Here is a 14,555-nt window from a genome sequence, read left to right as displayed (position 1 = left end):
GTGCGAAATGGCTCCGCTCCACAGCCGGGCGGGTAAGAGCTCCGGCGGCGGGAAGGACTGAAGGCCGCCGGCGGCGCCGGCCGCTCACCCGCTTCACCAGCCGAATATGCCCCGGCGGCCAGGCTGCCCCTGGCTCCGGGCCAGCCCTCCGCAAGTGGCTTTCGTTCTTTTTAAACTTTCCGGCCTTAGCGAGCGGACAGTTTCCAGCCCTCCCCACTTCCCTCCCCAGCTCGTAGCCGGATTAGAAACCCTAGAAACCCGGGAGGGGAGTGGGGAGCGACGCCCCCACCCCACCTCCGGCACGACCCGACTCCTACCCCCCACCCCTGCCAAGCTGGACCAGCTGGATTGGACTGCATCCCCAAGGGATCCTTGTCCCAACACAGCCGGATGGCCATCACGTCGGGACAGGAACTTTGTAGCAGTCCCAACAGCAAACCGCCGGCAGGAGCGCGCGCACAGGCACTGGGCTTGGGTGTGGGGAGGGCGTGACGGGGAGAAAGCGCAAGGCGGGAAGTGGAAAGGGTTACTTGTTTTCTCCTAAACTTCACATACACACAAGAGTTTTTCGTGATCCCTGGCACGATTGTCAGTGCCCAGACAGAACAATAGAAGTGAGAGGGGGGCCGGACATGGTGCAGGAAGACCCCGTATAACCCTCCCCTCCCCTTCACATTCACCATCAGCAACCGAAAGACCCAGGTGCCTTCCAACAAGAGCGCTCTTTTGGGGAGGTAACTTTTCCCCTCTACATCCATCACCCTCCCCACTCTAGCAGATCCCAGATGCTAAAATCGCTCAAGTTGTGACCTCAAGAAGCCCTCCCGTCTCTCACCTGCTCGGCCCCTGACACCCTGACCTAACTCACTCCCCCTCCCCCAACAGTTCCCGGGCTTTGCACCTAGACAATAAATTTGGTTTAATTTAGCTTCCGGTCTTTAATTTTAGCAGGTCTCCTTTTTGCATGCAAATCAATATGGCAATTACCATCTAAAAGCTCGCCCAGCCCCGGGTCAATGTAAATTGATCATTGTCCGCCTTCCACAAAATAACACCAGGAGTCTGTGGTGCATAATGAGATTATACTGGAAACTGTCTTTTAGATCACAAATTATATTTTATGCTGTCAGGATCTTCTCCTCGCGGACTTGCCCTGCATGTCTAGCCACGGGGAGCCTAGTCCGTGGGCACTACCAGCCAAGGAGACAGAGCTCCGAGACAGTACCCTAGTGAGAGGCACCCCCTCCCCCCACCACATTTCTGAGACCCTCCAAGGGGGAATACAAGGAAGTGAGCAAACAGCGAAGGGACGCACCATCAGCCAACAAAGTCACGTAGTCCTTCCTGAAAACCTCCTGCCGGGCCACCTGGCAAAGCCGTCGGGCAGGGAGCAGCCCGAGGGCCACTCTGGCCAAGTGCTCGCGATGAAAGCGGCGCCTGGTAACCACAGGGGAATGAACGCAAGCCGCTCACACCAGTCCCGCAGCTTTCTCCTGCCGGCTTTGCCACCTAGGCCTCGGCAGCGGCAGCCGGCTCGGCAAACAGGCGGAATCCCGTCGGCCATAAACACTGGCAAAGAACCAGGCCCCATCGGAGGAGGCGGGGAGAAGGTCCGCTCCCTCGTCCGGAGCGCGGCTCTCCCGCCCCCCTCGGCAGCCCCCAGAGCAAGGGTGTGACCTCGGGACCTAACAAAAGGCTTTCTTCACTCCTCGGGCCGGCGGGGGACGAGGTTGGGAACGGGGGGGGGGGGTGCGCGGCGGCCCAGGACGACCCACGCAGTCCTGCAACCGGGTTGTCTTGGGCCCGGGAGCCCTCGAGGAAACCACACCATCGTGGCATCGCCAAGGGCTGTCCGGCGCTGCCGAGGACCGGTCCTGGGGTTGGGGCGGCACCGGCGGACCGACGAACCTGCCCGCCCAGCCCTGCCCCGCCCGGCCTTGCGCGGGCTCCACCCAAGTGCGGTCTTCCCCATAAAAGCTGGAATTCCCGGCTGCGCTTAGACAAAGAGGGACCGCAGCAAATCGACGCCGCGGGCAAAACCAAACCCTTCGCAGGAGTTTACGTGCGCGTCTTGGGTCACCCAGGCGCCGTCTGTTAATCCACCCTACACAAGCCGTCCTGGCCCCCGGCCCCTGCGTGGTCTCTTCCAGGAAAAAAAAAAAAACCACGCAACAGGACAGTCTCCCCTCCTTCCCCTTATTCCTCCCAGAGGCCACACTTTCAGTTTTTCGCCGCACACAGGACCCCAGACGTGCGGCACCATCTCCTCCCCGCTGCCAAGTGGAAAACTTAGTTCTCTTTGCCCCACCAAACCCGCCCCGCAGCTCAAGGACTGGAAAACTCTTTAGGAATTCTACCTGCTCTACACATACCTTTCCCTCCCCCAGCCAGATCCAGAAACCCTAAGCAGAGGCACCTCGGCTGGGCCGGCGGCTGGGGCACTAGCTTCCCAGCAGGGCCAGAGATCCATTAGCCTGTGAATGAGTGTGGGCCGGGGCCCACACTTCCGCAGCCACCTTCATTAGGCAAGCAGGAGTTTTTGTCATTCAGCCAGTGTACCTAAGCAAGGATGTCTACATATGAATGCTTTTTGTGTTTCCTAGTGGCCCTCTTCATACCTTTAAATGGGCTTTTGTCTCTGGAACTTAGAGAAATTCTGCCCCAGTTTGCAGCTCCACCAAGTCCTGGGCCTTTTTTTTTTTCCTTCTTTTGATATTGCTATACATCACGGTATTTGCATAGCTGCGTCTGCGGGCCTCCTGGCCAGTTCTTCCGCTATCTCTGCACTCCGTGTGGGCATCTGAGCCCAAGTGTCTTGATTTGTCTCAGCACAAGTGTCTTGATTTGTCATTCAGTCGCACATCTTAATCCGAGCAATCCTGTCTTCTCTATTCGCTCCCTAGCCTTATATTCTCCTTGCTTGCGTGGAATGGGGCTCATTCCAGGCCTGGGCCACTATGCAGCTGCTGTGGGCAGAGAATGCCTTCCAAGGGAGAGGGGGCAGTGGAGAGGGCATTTTATGCACTGGGTACTCTGCTCACAGACTTGCACTGGAGTCAAGATCAGCCCCCCACGTGGGTGGACACAAATAATGGGTCTCACCACACACTTGTGTCCAAGTCCTGTTTGGAGGCTGTCTACTGACACATCCAACTCCCCACAAGTTCGTGGTTAAAAGTACATCTATATTTATATAGATGACTCAAGGGCCTGTTGGGCTCTGTCCCGTACATTGGTGAACTCGCTAGGCTGGGCGTGTGGGGCTTCAGTCCTTTCTCTGCGGGATCACCGCTCCGCGCAGACCCATCCCTCCCCTTCTTTCAAGGCCACAGAATTCTGAGGTGCACAGTGGTGTCTCACGCATCGAGTTCCCAAAGTGAGGGTGTCCCTCGTTGTATGTGTGTTCACAGTTACTCTGTTGAGACGTACCCAATCAAACTGGACCAGCCATCTAGCAGCTTTTGTGGAAGGATCCCGTTGCAGCAGGATGCGACCAGTCACAGAAAGGGGACTTCACAGCCTAGGCGACCACTCCCCCCCCACCCCCCAGCCACTGGCCTCTAGGAATTCCTGCTAGTCCCAGCGCCCCTTCCCCCCGACACAAACCCCATCACCCTTAAAGGGTTAAACGAAACCCCCACAGCCTTCACTCCAGCTCGCTGGGCCCGCAGGCTAGCTCGCTCACTCGTCGCTCGCGGGAGTCCGCACGACGTCTCTGCGCTCCCCCCCCAACCTTCCCGGCCGCCCTTCCGCCGGGAGGGAGCCTGCATGCCTGTCTAGACCGATCTATCACCGGCACACCAACAACACCCGCGAGAGCGCCCGAGACCCTGCCCGGGTCCCCGGCCCGCACGGCTCACGGGGGACAGAACCTCAGGAGCGTGACGGCGCCTGCAGGGTGGGGGCAGGAGCCTACTGGCGCTGGGTGCCCAGAGCGCACCGCGGGGCCCCGGCCCCCTGGCGCTCGCACCAGCCATGCTACCGGGACACAGTCCCAGCTCTTACGCGCAGGGCAGTCCTATTTTTATCTTGTCTAATCCCAAACTGGGCGGGGAGCACAGGCGTCGTGCTTAGAGAACAAGAGATAGGCGAGGGAGGCGGGGAGGAGCAGCTAGGCAGCGACGCGAGCGGGAGCGAGTTAAAGACACAGTGGAGGCGACCGCGAGCAGGAAGAAAAGAGTCGGTTGCGCGGGCCTCGCGGCGCCGCACGCGACGCGCCGCCCCGCAAAGTTACACTCGCCTCCCCGCTGTCCCTGGCTGCCGGCCCCTCCCCGCTTCACAGCGGCGCTCTCCGCAGCCGGGACCTCGGAGCCCTGGCCTGTGTGGGAGGCGGAGGCCAGTCCGGCCCTGCAAAGGGGCTGGAGAGAATCGCTAATGAGCTGTGCGGCCCATTGATCCGGAGAACACTTCCTAATTAACTCTCAGTCACCTACTGGTGACAGCGTCTCAAAGGACAGCGCAGGGGCCGGCCGAGCCCCAGCCCCCGACCTGCGGGGCCTCGCGCCTGGCGCCCGAACCCGGCGCACTCCCCTCACCACCCCAGGCCATTCGCGTGCGTGGCGGTGTTCACCCGCCACACCGAAGGCCAGCCCTGGATAAAACCTGGACGGCATATTAATCAGCGCCTCTTCTCCCCGCCCCCCCCACCGCCCTTTACGCGGCGAAATCGTGCCTGATATCAATATGAGAACCAACACTGCAAAGCCCAGGCCAGATAACAGGTCGGGGAGGGAGTGGGGGGAGGTATAGTAGGAGGGGCCAAGGAGCCAGTGTGTCTCCCAAGTGCCCACGGACACCGGTCGCCGAGGCTGACAATTAAAATGCCTTCCACACAGGCAATTCTGTTGGCAAAACCGAATCTAACACCTCGTAAGGATTGATTTCGGCCCGCGGTGTCCGTTTGCAGTGCCACAGGAAGTGTCAGATGGCTAGAAACACCCAAGTCTTGTCTGAGCTCACCACCCACCACCTTCTGGGTTGGGCCGTTTCCTCCTCGTTTTTTACTCCCAGGCCATTTTAAGGATTCCCCCCCCCCGCCCCAGGCTAGCTTTGGAATCAAATGCCATCATTCCTCTCCTAGCCTCCTCTCGGCTAGAAAAAAGGGGGGAACCCCCCCACACTCACACAAACCAAAACCCCGAGCTCTCGAGACACAGCGAGGCTGGACGAATACCTATTTGAAGCATGCTGGGTTTTTTTTTTTTTAAGGTTTGTTTTTAAATACACATAACCCTCCTGCTTCCTTCTTCGCTCTTTCATTCCCCCAACCCCCACCTCCAGACGCCGGCGGCGCGCGCCCTCGCGCGCGGGCACTCACAGCTTCCAGCTAGAGATCGCGGACTTTCTGGAAAAGATTCATTAACAGCAAATTAAGGCTCGTCCGGTCTCGGCCTCCGTGCGGCCAGCTTCGGCGATCTCCGGGACGCGGGTACGTGTGCCCTCGAGCGTGCGAGCATTTGCAAGCCCCGCCGGGACCACCACGCGTGCCTCCAACTGCCACTGTCCGCTCACGGCGCCCGGCGCCTCTCTTCGTAAACAGCAAGCGCTCGTCACCGCCGCCCGGAGTCCCCGAGTTGGCGAATGCTCTGCAGCACAGCCTCCCGCCGCTCCGAGCGCGGGCCCCGCGGCGCGTCAGCACCTCGCCCGCCCCTCTCGGGGCCGCCGATCGCGCCCGGGTGCGCAAGTTCCTCTTCGCCCCGAGCCTCCGCGCCGCACGCCCTTCAAGTGGGACCAACTTCCTCCAGCCCCAGACTTTCACACGCCCATCAGGGCTTCCCACTAGACTCCCCCACAGCCCGATACAAGCGCGCCGGCCCCCGGCCCCCTCCCAATCACATTTTACACCCACCCCGGGGGACTAGGAACTTAAAAATTCACCCTTCCCCCACCGACGGGTGAGTGCGGTGGGAAGGAGGAGAGAGCAGAGGTGGGAGGGGGCCGCGGAACGCAATCTACAGAGAACATTTACAAAACAAAGCGTCCGACCTCGCGGGCGGACGGGCCGAATCCGAACCCCTGGCTCGGCAAGAATTCCTAGATTTTTTTTTTTTTTAATTCACGTGATTCAACGCTTTGGGGCAAGCCGAGAAAAAACCTGGGACTCCCCTGCCGAGTTGCGCGGCGGCGGCAGCAGGTCGAGCTCGGCTCGGCCCGAGGCGCCCGCCACACACACCCTAGCGCACGCACACGCCGGCGTTCCACTTGGAAGAACGAGCGGCCCCTGGAGAGGCGAGACCAAGCGGCAGCGGCTTGGGGGTTTTTACAGTTCTTTCCCGAGTAGAAAAAGAAAGCAGACGGGAACCCACCGCCCTCCCCTTCCTGCTCGCGAGCTAACGCCGAGCCGAGCTCCCCAGCTTCCAGCCCAACGGGCGCCCCCCCCCCCACCGCCCCGCGCGCCCGGCGCCACTCCGTTCGACTCCCTGTGACCGCGCACACACACACTGGCTGCAAACTTCCACTCTGCGAACTCCCTTTTCTGCTCCGTACCCCCCCCAGGGGTCGTGGGGTAGGAGGAAACAGCAGGGACCCTTCTCCACTGCGCCCCTCCCTCCCTGGTGCCCTCGCGGGGCCGCTTGGGTTGGCTGCATTTCTAATAACTTACAGCTATAAAATCAAAACGAAAGCTAGCCAAGCAGCTAAAGGAAAGCGCGAAGCAGAAAAGCTTCGCGGCGGCGTCCACGAAGAGTCCGAAGAGAAAACCCCGCGGCGGGCGGGTTCCCCGGGAAGGGGGGCCGATGGCAGCCCTCGGCGCGCCCGCTCGCCCGTCCGCCCGCGGCCTCCCCCGGGAAAGGTGTTTCGGTCACTGACCTGAAATTCCCAGTCGAGGAGCAGTCAAGGAGCCTGTGATCCGGCGCTTTGAAGTTTCCGCACCCCCCGCCACCCAGCGGAGTCGAGGCGGGGAGGTGGAGCGGGTGAGGGAGAAGTGTGCGGGGTTCGGAGGTTGTGGGGGGGGCGACGGTAACGAGCGAAGAAGGAGCTGGGCTGGGGAAGCGCGGCGATCAGCAAAGTTTGCCGTCCCCGGCTGCCCGCAGCCCGCTCTCAGCACCGCGCTCGCTCGCTTCCCTCGCCGTCTGCTGCCAGCCGGCTTGCCCTCGGGGTCGGCCCCGCCGAGGGGTGGGCTCAGGGCCGAGTGGGGGCGGGGCGGGGCGGGGCGGACTCGGAGCCTCCGGGCAGGTGGCGACAGCCCCGCGCTATCGTCTCAGGCTCCCGCAGCTGGACTGGGCTCAGCCGGAGCTTCAGCAGCAGCAGCTCCCGCGCCGCCGCTGCCTCCCGCGCCCGGGCAGGAACCCCAGCGCCATGTTGTCGGTTCGCCGCGAGCGCCCGCTCGGGCTGGATGTGTGTGAGTGTGTGTGTGTGTGTGTGTGTGTTGGCCAAGTCGTCCCTGCGCGGCGACAGCGCGGCTTGGGCTCTCCGCCTGGCGGCTCGCGGGCTCCCCCTCCGCCGCCTCCCGCTTTCGCTCCCGCTTTCGATCGTGGGTCTCGGCTGCGGCTCCCCCCGCAGCCGCCGAGCTCTGCCCGCGTTCAGCGAGGAGCGCAGCCCTGCCTCACCTTGCCGCTGGGAGCCCGGGCTCCGTCTGCCGCCGCACGCCGTGATCCCAACGCGTCCCCCCTCCCTGCTTCCCTCCTCTTCCTCCTCCCCCTCCCTCCGCCCTCCCTCCTTCCCTCCCAGCAAGCAGCCGCCTCCCCTCCCCCGCAGGCACAGCGCTCAGGCTACAGCCTCCCGCCCGCCCGTCGCCGCCGCCTCCAGCTCTCGCAAGTTTGAGCTCTCGCAGTCTCCGCTTACCCTCCGCGCTGCGGCGCCGCCGCGATGGGATTTGAAGCGGGGCGATTCCCCCAGGAATGATTTGCCCGAGTTTCCCCGGCCGTCATCCATCCCTGGCAGGGCGCATTTGGGCCTCTCCAGCTCCGAATTTCGGACCACTTGGGTGGCGCCCCCCCCTCACACACACCCGCAACACACACGCCCCCAGCCCTCCCCTTTCTCAGCTCACACCGAGTTGGCTGCGCACGCCCGCTCCCGGCGCACGCCTTGGGCAAGCCCGAGACTGACTGGGGAGGCGGCGGCGGCGGTAGCGGCCCGCGGGATCGTACCGGGGGCGGCAGGGGCGACTCTCACAGCCGCGCGCCGAGACTCCCCTTGCTACCCAGAAGGCCAGTGGAGGACCGCAATTACCATAAAGCGCCTCGCACTGCGCTCAGCCCAAGCTGTCAAACCCCAGCGGCAGCCACCTCTCCGCCGCCGGCGCAGCGCTCCCCCTTCGGCCTGGGGTCCCCCTTCCGAGACCCCCGCAGAGCCCAGCGGGCGTGCGTCGGCGCCTCGTCTTGCTGCCGTCCGCTCCTTCCTCCCGGAGGAGCTCTTTTTCCCACTTCGGTGTCAAGAGCTAAGCAGAAAACACCACCCCGGGCAACGCAACGGTGGCCGTTCCGCCCTAACTCTGCGCCCGAGTTCCCCCGGACGTTTCAATTGTGTGGGAATTGTTTGCAGGCGGAGGGGGCGGGAAGGGGGAGTAGCCTCTTAGGGGTTCCAGGGGCCGGGGAGGGGGGGACCGGTGGCGGGGGGAGGGTCGGGGAACAGATATCCGCCGGATTCGCTCCGGGATGTCCAGCATTCCAGGTTTGCGACCTCACCAGGTTGGAGGGTCTGCCTGGGCCCCTCACCCAAGGCTCGGGAGATGATCTCCAGTGTTTTATTTCCCTTGGCAAGGAACAACTTTTGGCTTACGCCGTTTGCTCCATAAATTTCCACTCGGTAGCGTCGGGCTGATCAGGCGCGGCGGCGGCGTACAGCCTGCGCCCGCAGCAGTTCAATTCTACTGACACGTACAGAGATCCACCAGCGCACTCAGCGCGGCGTTGGGCGCGGGGAGGAGGGCAGGAGGCAGGCTGGGGGGAGGGGGAAGCGGAGAAATGAGGTTCCGGCCTCTCCGCGCAACACACCCACACTCCGCCCCCCACCAGCGCCCAGCCTCAAGGGCGAACCGAAGAGCCCGGTTCGTGAGGCTGGCGGGAAGGGTGGGAGTGGGGGAGGGGGGTTCCGGTCTAACCGCACCCAGACTGCGGGCCTGCAGGACATCACGGCCAGAGGTGACCGCCTGGAGCTTCTCGCTGGGGAAGGGGGGCGGAGTGTATCTTTCTGCCTAAGGACAAGATGGTGCAGGCTTGCATGAGAATATAAATCCGAAATGGTGGTGGCTTGTAAATCCACACGGAAAGTTTTTAAATATCCTGGAGAAAGCCCAGGGCGATGGCCTAGCAGCTAAAGTCCTCGCCTTGAACGCACCGGGATCCCGTATGGGCGCTGGTTCTAATCCTGGCAGCTCCACTTCCCATCCAGCTCCCTGCCTGTGGCCTGGGAAAGCAGTGGAGGACGGCCCAAAGCTTTGGGACCCTGCACCCGCGTGGGAGAACTGGAAGAGGCTCCTGGCTCCTGGCTTCGGATCGGCACAGCACCGGCCGTTGTGGTCACTTGGGGAGTGAGTCATTGGATGGAAGATGTTTCTCTCTGTATATGTGACTTTCCATAAAAATAAATATTTAAAAAATAATATCCTGGAGTGTCCCCATGACAAAAATAATCAAAAGCATCTCAAGTTGATTACTAAGTCAAGGTCAAGGCCAAAATCAACTTTCGCTAGTAGATATTTTCCCTTAAAAAAATTAGACTCACAACGCACTGGGACGACTACTAGGTGCGATTTTATTCATTCTGTTGGAGTTCTCAGCACATTGAGATGTTTCACTTCTGCTTCTCTACCATTTAAACCTGAAACTTCAACCAGAATGAAGTGTTCAAGCTCCGGAGCTGCTTAGAACAACTGATGCAAAAGGCAGGCAAAGCCAGTGTCCCCCTCCTGCAGTGCCCAGTTTAACTGGGTGCAAGAACCAGTCCAGGGGCTGAGCCCCTGCAGAATGGAATGTCTGCCTCTCTCTCTCTCTCTCTTTTTTTTTTCTTCCCGCAGTCTTTCTGGGGGCGGATGTCTCACAAAGCTAACCCACACATTTTTTTAATCTCCAGTAACAAGCAGAAAGACACCTGGACTATTATGCTGTAAAGCTATTTTTTTATAAAGACATTTTAGGGCCAGACATTAAAAGTTACTAGACTGAACGCATGCGAGTTGCAGACAGAGCTGCAGCAAAGGCCCCTGGTTGTGTTGTAGCAACGTTTCTTTTTGAAGCGCACTCCTTTTATTCAAAAGACTAAAATAACCAGGAAGGCTGAAGTTGGGTATTTGTAGGGAAAGTCGCCGAATGCGGTTCCAGGCCGAGGAAGCTGGTGCAGGCTGGGCGGGTGAGCTGGCCCGGGTGACAGAGGAGCTGTGCCAGGCTCTTCCGGCTCGGTTAGGCCGCACTGGCAGAGGTGCTGGCCCAGTGCCCGGGCACTTTCTCTTGTCTCCCCAAGTCTCCTTCCAAGCACCCCCCAGGCACAGATTTTTCCCTGGGTTCCCAGTGGCAAGTAAGCATCCAGAACTTTCGGAAAATCCAGGAATGAAGCCTAGGGCATGTTGCCTCCCGCAGCTGCTGATGGTGGGGCCTGTTTGAGTTTAAAAGTCCAAGAGTTAAAACGAAATGAGGGGAGGTGCTGTAAATGGGTAGGGGCTGTGGGACGCTGACTGCGGGGTGGGAAATTTGATGCTGGAGGCAAACAGGCCTGTAGGTTTGTCTTGGACTGAATCTGTACCATTCACCTTTCCTGTTTTAGGGTGCCTCGCCTCCACAGCATCCAAGTGCCTGCTAGTGGGATTACAGGGTTTCTCCTCCATCTCCTAGGGATACATTTTACAACTCTGTGGGCTTTAAAAAAATATTAAGCGAGTCCCAAGAGGCACGGAGGAGCGTAGAACTCGTGACTCACTGGGATTGAAAAGGTGGCATTTTCCTGGGGTGTCCTACAGCACAGGGGAGGTGAGAACACCTAGAGGTCAAACTTGGTTACTCAGCATTGTACCAGCAAGGGGAACACAGAGCGACGGGGACCCGCAGTACTCCCAGGCCACGGGCCCACTCAGGAACGGCTTCTGGGGGCTGATACCACCACCGGCCTACACTGTCTCTCCTCCCGTTCCTCCCCTCCCATGAGTCCCTTGGGAGCTGACCCAAGGGTCAGGTGGCTATACCCAGCACTCAGCCAGGGGAGGATTTCAATGAAAGCAGAGGCGAAGGCAAACAGAGACCAGCAAACCGAGCAAGCAAACCAGGAAGCTCTAAGGGAGGGGAGCTGGTGCAGGCAGAGTGGAAACGAGAGGTGCCCCCAGGCTGTACAGGGCGGCCTGCCTCTCCTCTACCTGCTCCCAGCTTCCTGGAAGGCTCTGGAGCTTACGCCATCCGGCTGGACCTTGGGTTCTAGCACATTCGTTCTTTCTCCCTGCTGCACATTCCGAGCTGGTTTTGCAAGTGGGCGGGTTAGTTGGGCCTCTGCAGCAGGCCTGGAGCCCAGTTGCCTATTTCTTGGGGGCAGATTGGCTGTGCAAAGAAAGACCTGCCAGGGCCTCTTCCTCACCTGAGTTAGGGGTGGGGGGGTGGGGGGGGGAAGAAGCAGAGCCTCAAATTGGCCATGCCATTGTGTGGGAGCCTCATAGGTGACCCAGGTGGAGGATAGACCCCAAAAGGTCTCTCCCTAGGCCTCACAGAGCTCTCCTCAGAGTTTGTTCTCAAACAGGTGGCACTGGGATGACCCCAGAGAACAATAGATAACATATTTGACCCGAGGTAGTCTGTGAACACTGACTAACTTTAAAGGTGCAAGAACATCCACACGTGGAGGCTCCTGGCACAAAAAACTCTGGGCTGACCCAGTGACACTCTAATTCCATCACTGAGCCAGGCCACACAGGCGCTTGAGAAGAGAGGCTGCACTTCCGGGGTGGTCGAGGGGCTGCTCCCCTCACTACTGGCTCTTCTGCCTCTGGAGTGTGTTTTTGCAAGGAAAAGGGCCCAATGGTAGCCTCGCCCTCCCTATCCCTCCCGCATCCTTTCCGGGATGTGGGCTCCGGAGCCCAGGCTGCCGGGGAGCGGTCCTTTGCGCTGGGCCTGGTCCCAGATTAGGAGCCCTCCAAATCGCTGCCGGCTGGCGCCAGTCCATCTCTTGCCCTACCCTTTTTTTGTGTGCTGACTCTGGGGTCCACTCCCGCGGGGCCACAGCCACCCTCCACCCCTTCGCGGGAGTCGCCAAAGGGATACGGCAGACTCAGCCAGCCCCTGGCCCCCTGGGCAGCAAGGAAGGTGCAAAACAGCAGATGGAATGGGGGCCGCTGATATTCTCTTGTGCGTGCTCTTTCTACATAACCCCTGAGCTCCCCCCGCCACCCTCCCACCCCCCGCACAACAAACTCGGTCACAGAGGTGAATGGAGCGAGGTGATTGCTTCTCGAAGGTGGCAGACGGGGGCAAAGCTCGGGGGCTCCCGCAGGGTTGAGGGGGGGCAGATTCCAAACGGTTTAATCTGTGGGCAGATTCTATGGGCTCCTATTCCACCTCCCAGGCCCCCTCGGCTCTGCCTCCGCTCCTCACCCCCCAGTGCCCACCCGCTCCACCCCTGCGCCTTCGCAGTGCTGTAGCTCCCTGCCGGCCTCCAGTGCTGGGGGTGGGAAGAGGTGGTGGGGCGCAGGGTGGTTTGTGTTGAGAGGCCTGACAGAACCTTCTGTGTGCGGCGGAGGGAGGAGGCTAATGTATAATGCACAGCGCCTGGAAGCCCGGCCATTAGCGGCCTGTCGGTGACACAGACAAACGACCGGGAGGGAGGAGATCCAGCTCGCTCTGGAGTTTAAATATACCAGCGTGGAGGGGAAACGCCATGATTTAAAAGTGTGTTTGCAGGCACTCGCATATATTTTCATGATTTCCAACAGGCTAGGCGTCCCAGGCCTCGCATCCCTCCTCCCCAAAAAGGCCAATGTGTAGAGAGAAGGGGAAAGACGGCAGAAGGAGAGGCCGCAACCTAAGCCCCAACGCCTGCCTGCCTGCTTGCTTGTTCGTTTTTCCAGCAACGTAGGGGAAAAGACTTGCAAAGGCAATGCTGACAAAGCGAGGTCTGGGGAAGCCGCAGGACTGAAGGCCACCCCCAGATTTTTTTTTCTTTGTGAAAAAAAAAAAAATTAAAAATCTCGCCTTGAGGCCGTCTACCCCAAACTCCAGCCCCTGTACCCAGACTTGGAGGAAGGGGGAGAAATCGTGCCACCCTAGTCTGTTCCCCACCCCCCAGCCAATGCTCTCCAGGCTTCTCTTTCTACCCAGGATCCAGAGACCTCCGTCCTCCGGGTTTAACACACCAGTGTTTTTTAGCAATTAAGGCGAGAAGGGGGTGGGGATAAAGATAAGCCAATTTTTTTCCGCCATGCAAGTGTGAAAGATAAGATAAGGCTAAGCTGCGGCGAAGCGGCGCTTACAACCTGCCCTGCGCGATTTTGATCGGTCACTTCTTATCTCGCAAAAATGCTCCTTTCGAAAACACCATCAACATTTTTAAAAAAAAAAGGAAAGAAAAGAAAGAAGGAAGGAACGAAAGAAAGAGGAAAAAGGTTGAAGGAAAAGCATTTTCATTTGGAAATGACATTTAAAAACCACCTCCCCTCCACCACGTAAGTACCCCCTTCCCAGCAGCAGGGCTCCACCTCAGGAAGAGTCGCACCTGGACCGTGGGGATTTTAGGGTTTCTCCTGGGGAGCAGGATTACTAGTGTAATTAGGCCAAATAAAAGCAGGGATGCGTGAGGAGCGTTTATCCCGCGTGCAAGCCAGGCAGCTCCCGCGGTTCGCTTCTCTCGGGTGCGGGTGCTGGCCACGGTGTGTGCCGGCCACGGCGTGCCTGTCGTCTCCGCTGAGCTGGTGCTTGGAAGCTACACAGCTAGTTATGTTTGGAAGGGTCATATAACTTGTGTCAACATGAGGTGCTTGTTAATGCTAAATCGTAAGAAACTCGGGAGATTTTTACAGGTCCCCTTTGTCAAGGGACAGAAAAGTATCCCACGATCGAAACGCCAGATCGCCCAGCGGGGCCGGAGTTTTAGAAAGCCTTCAGCCCCCCAACACAGGAATCTCACGGAGGGATTTCCGGAAGACTTTTGTATTTGTTGAACGAACTTAGGCCCGTAGGGCGGGCTGCAAATTCCCCCCAAGCCTAGTGGCTGGTAACCCACCCCCCAATCACAGGCGCCCCAGGCAGGTCCCCCTCCCCAGGCGGAGCTCAGAGCCCACCTCTATCTCCCGGGCTCCCACCTCCTGAAGTCCCTGGGCCGGATCAGGACCTTGGCACACCGGTGCGCACCATCTGCCTTTTCCGGTGGGGGGACCAAGCAGCAAAAAGCAAAAAGACCCAAAGGCCAGGGATGAGGGTTAGGGGTGGGCAGCCGCAGTCGGATTGTCCCCGGGGAGCCTAAACCGCCGGGCGGGGAAATCCCTCCTTTAGCCCTTCCCCGAAAAGCCTGGCCGCGGCTTTAGCGCCCAGCGAGCTGACAGCGGGCCTCACGGAAGGCCCACACGCGTCCCATTAGTCAGCCCGAGTTCCCCTCGGGCGAGCCGTCTCTGGCGCGGCCCCAAAACCCCGGCGTGGGGCGGACCG

At 59.9% G+C, this 14,555-nt stretch overlaps 1 protein-coding gene across 1 annotated transcript in view; it reads right to left on the bottom strand.

Annotated features, from left to right (window-relative positions):
- BCOR (BCL6 corepressor) overlaps positions 1 to 6,981 on the bottom strand; it is a 40,090-nt gene extending 33,109 nt beyond the window's left edge. The window contains exon 1 of the mRNA XM_040999934.1: positions 6,808 to 6,981. The gene's annotated coding sequence lies outside the window, so the exon portion shown is untranslated. The remainder of the gene's footprint in view (positions 1 to 6,807) is intronic.
- Positions 6,982 to 14,555: the final 7,574 nt, after the last annotated feature.

This window comes from Ochotona curzoniae, unplaced genomic scaffold (genome assembly GCF_017591425.1).
Source record: "Ochotona curzoniae isolate NIBS_2020 unplaced genomic scaffold, NIBS_Ocur_1.0 contig_1274, whole genome shotgun sequence".
NCBI lineage: Eukaryota > Metazoa > Chordata > Mammalia > Lagomorpha > Ochotonidae > Ochotona > Ochotona curzoniae.
Note: the sequence above shows the minus strand (reverse complement) of the source record. Positions and strands in the feature narration are given on the sequence as shown.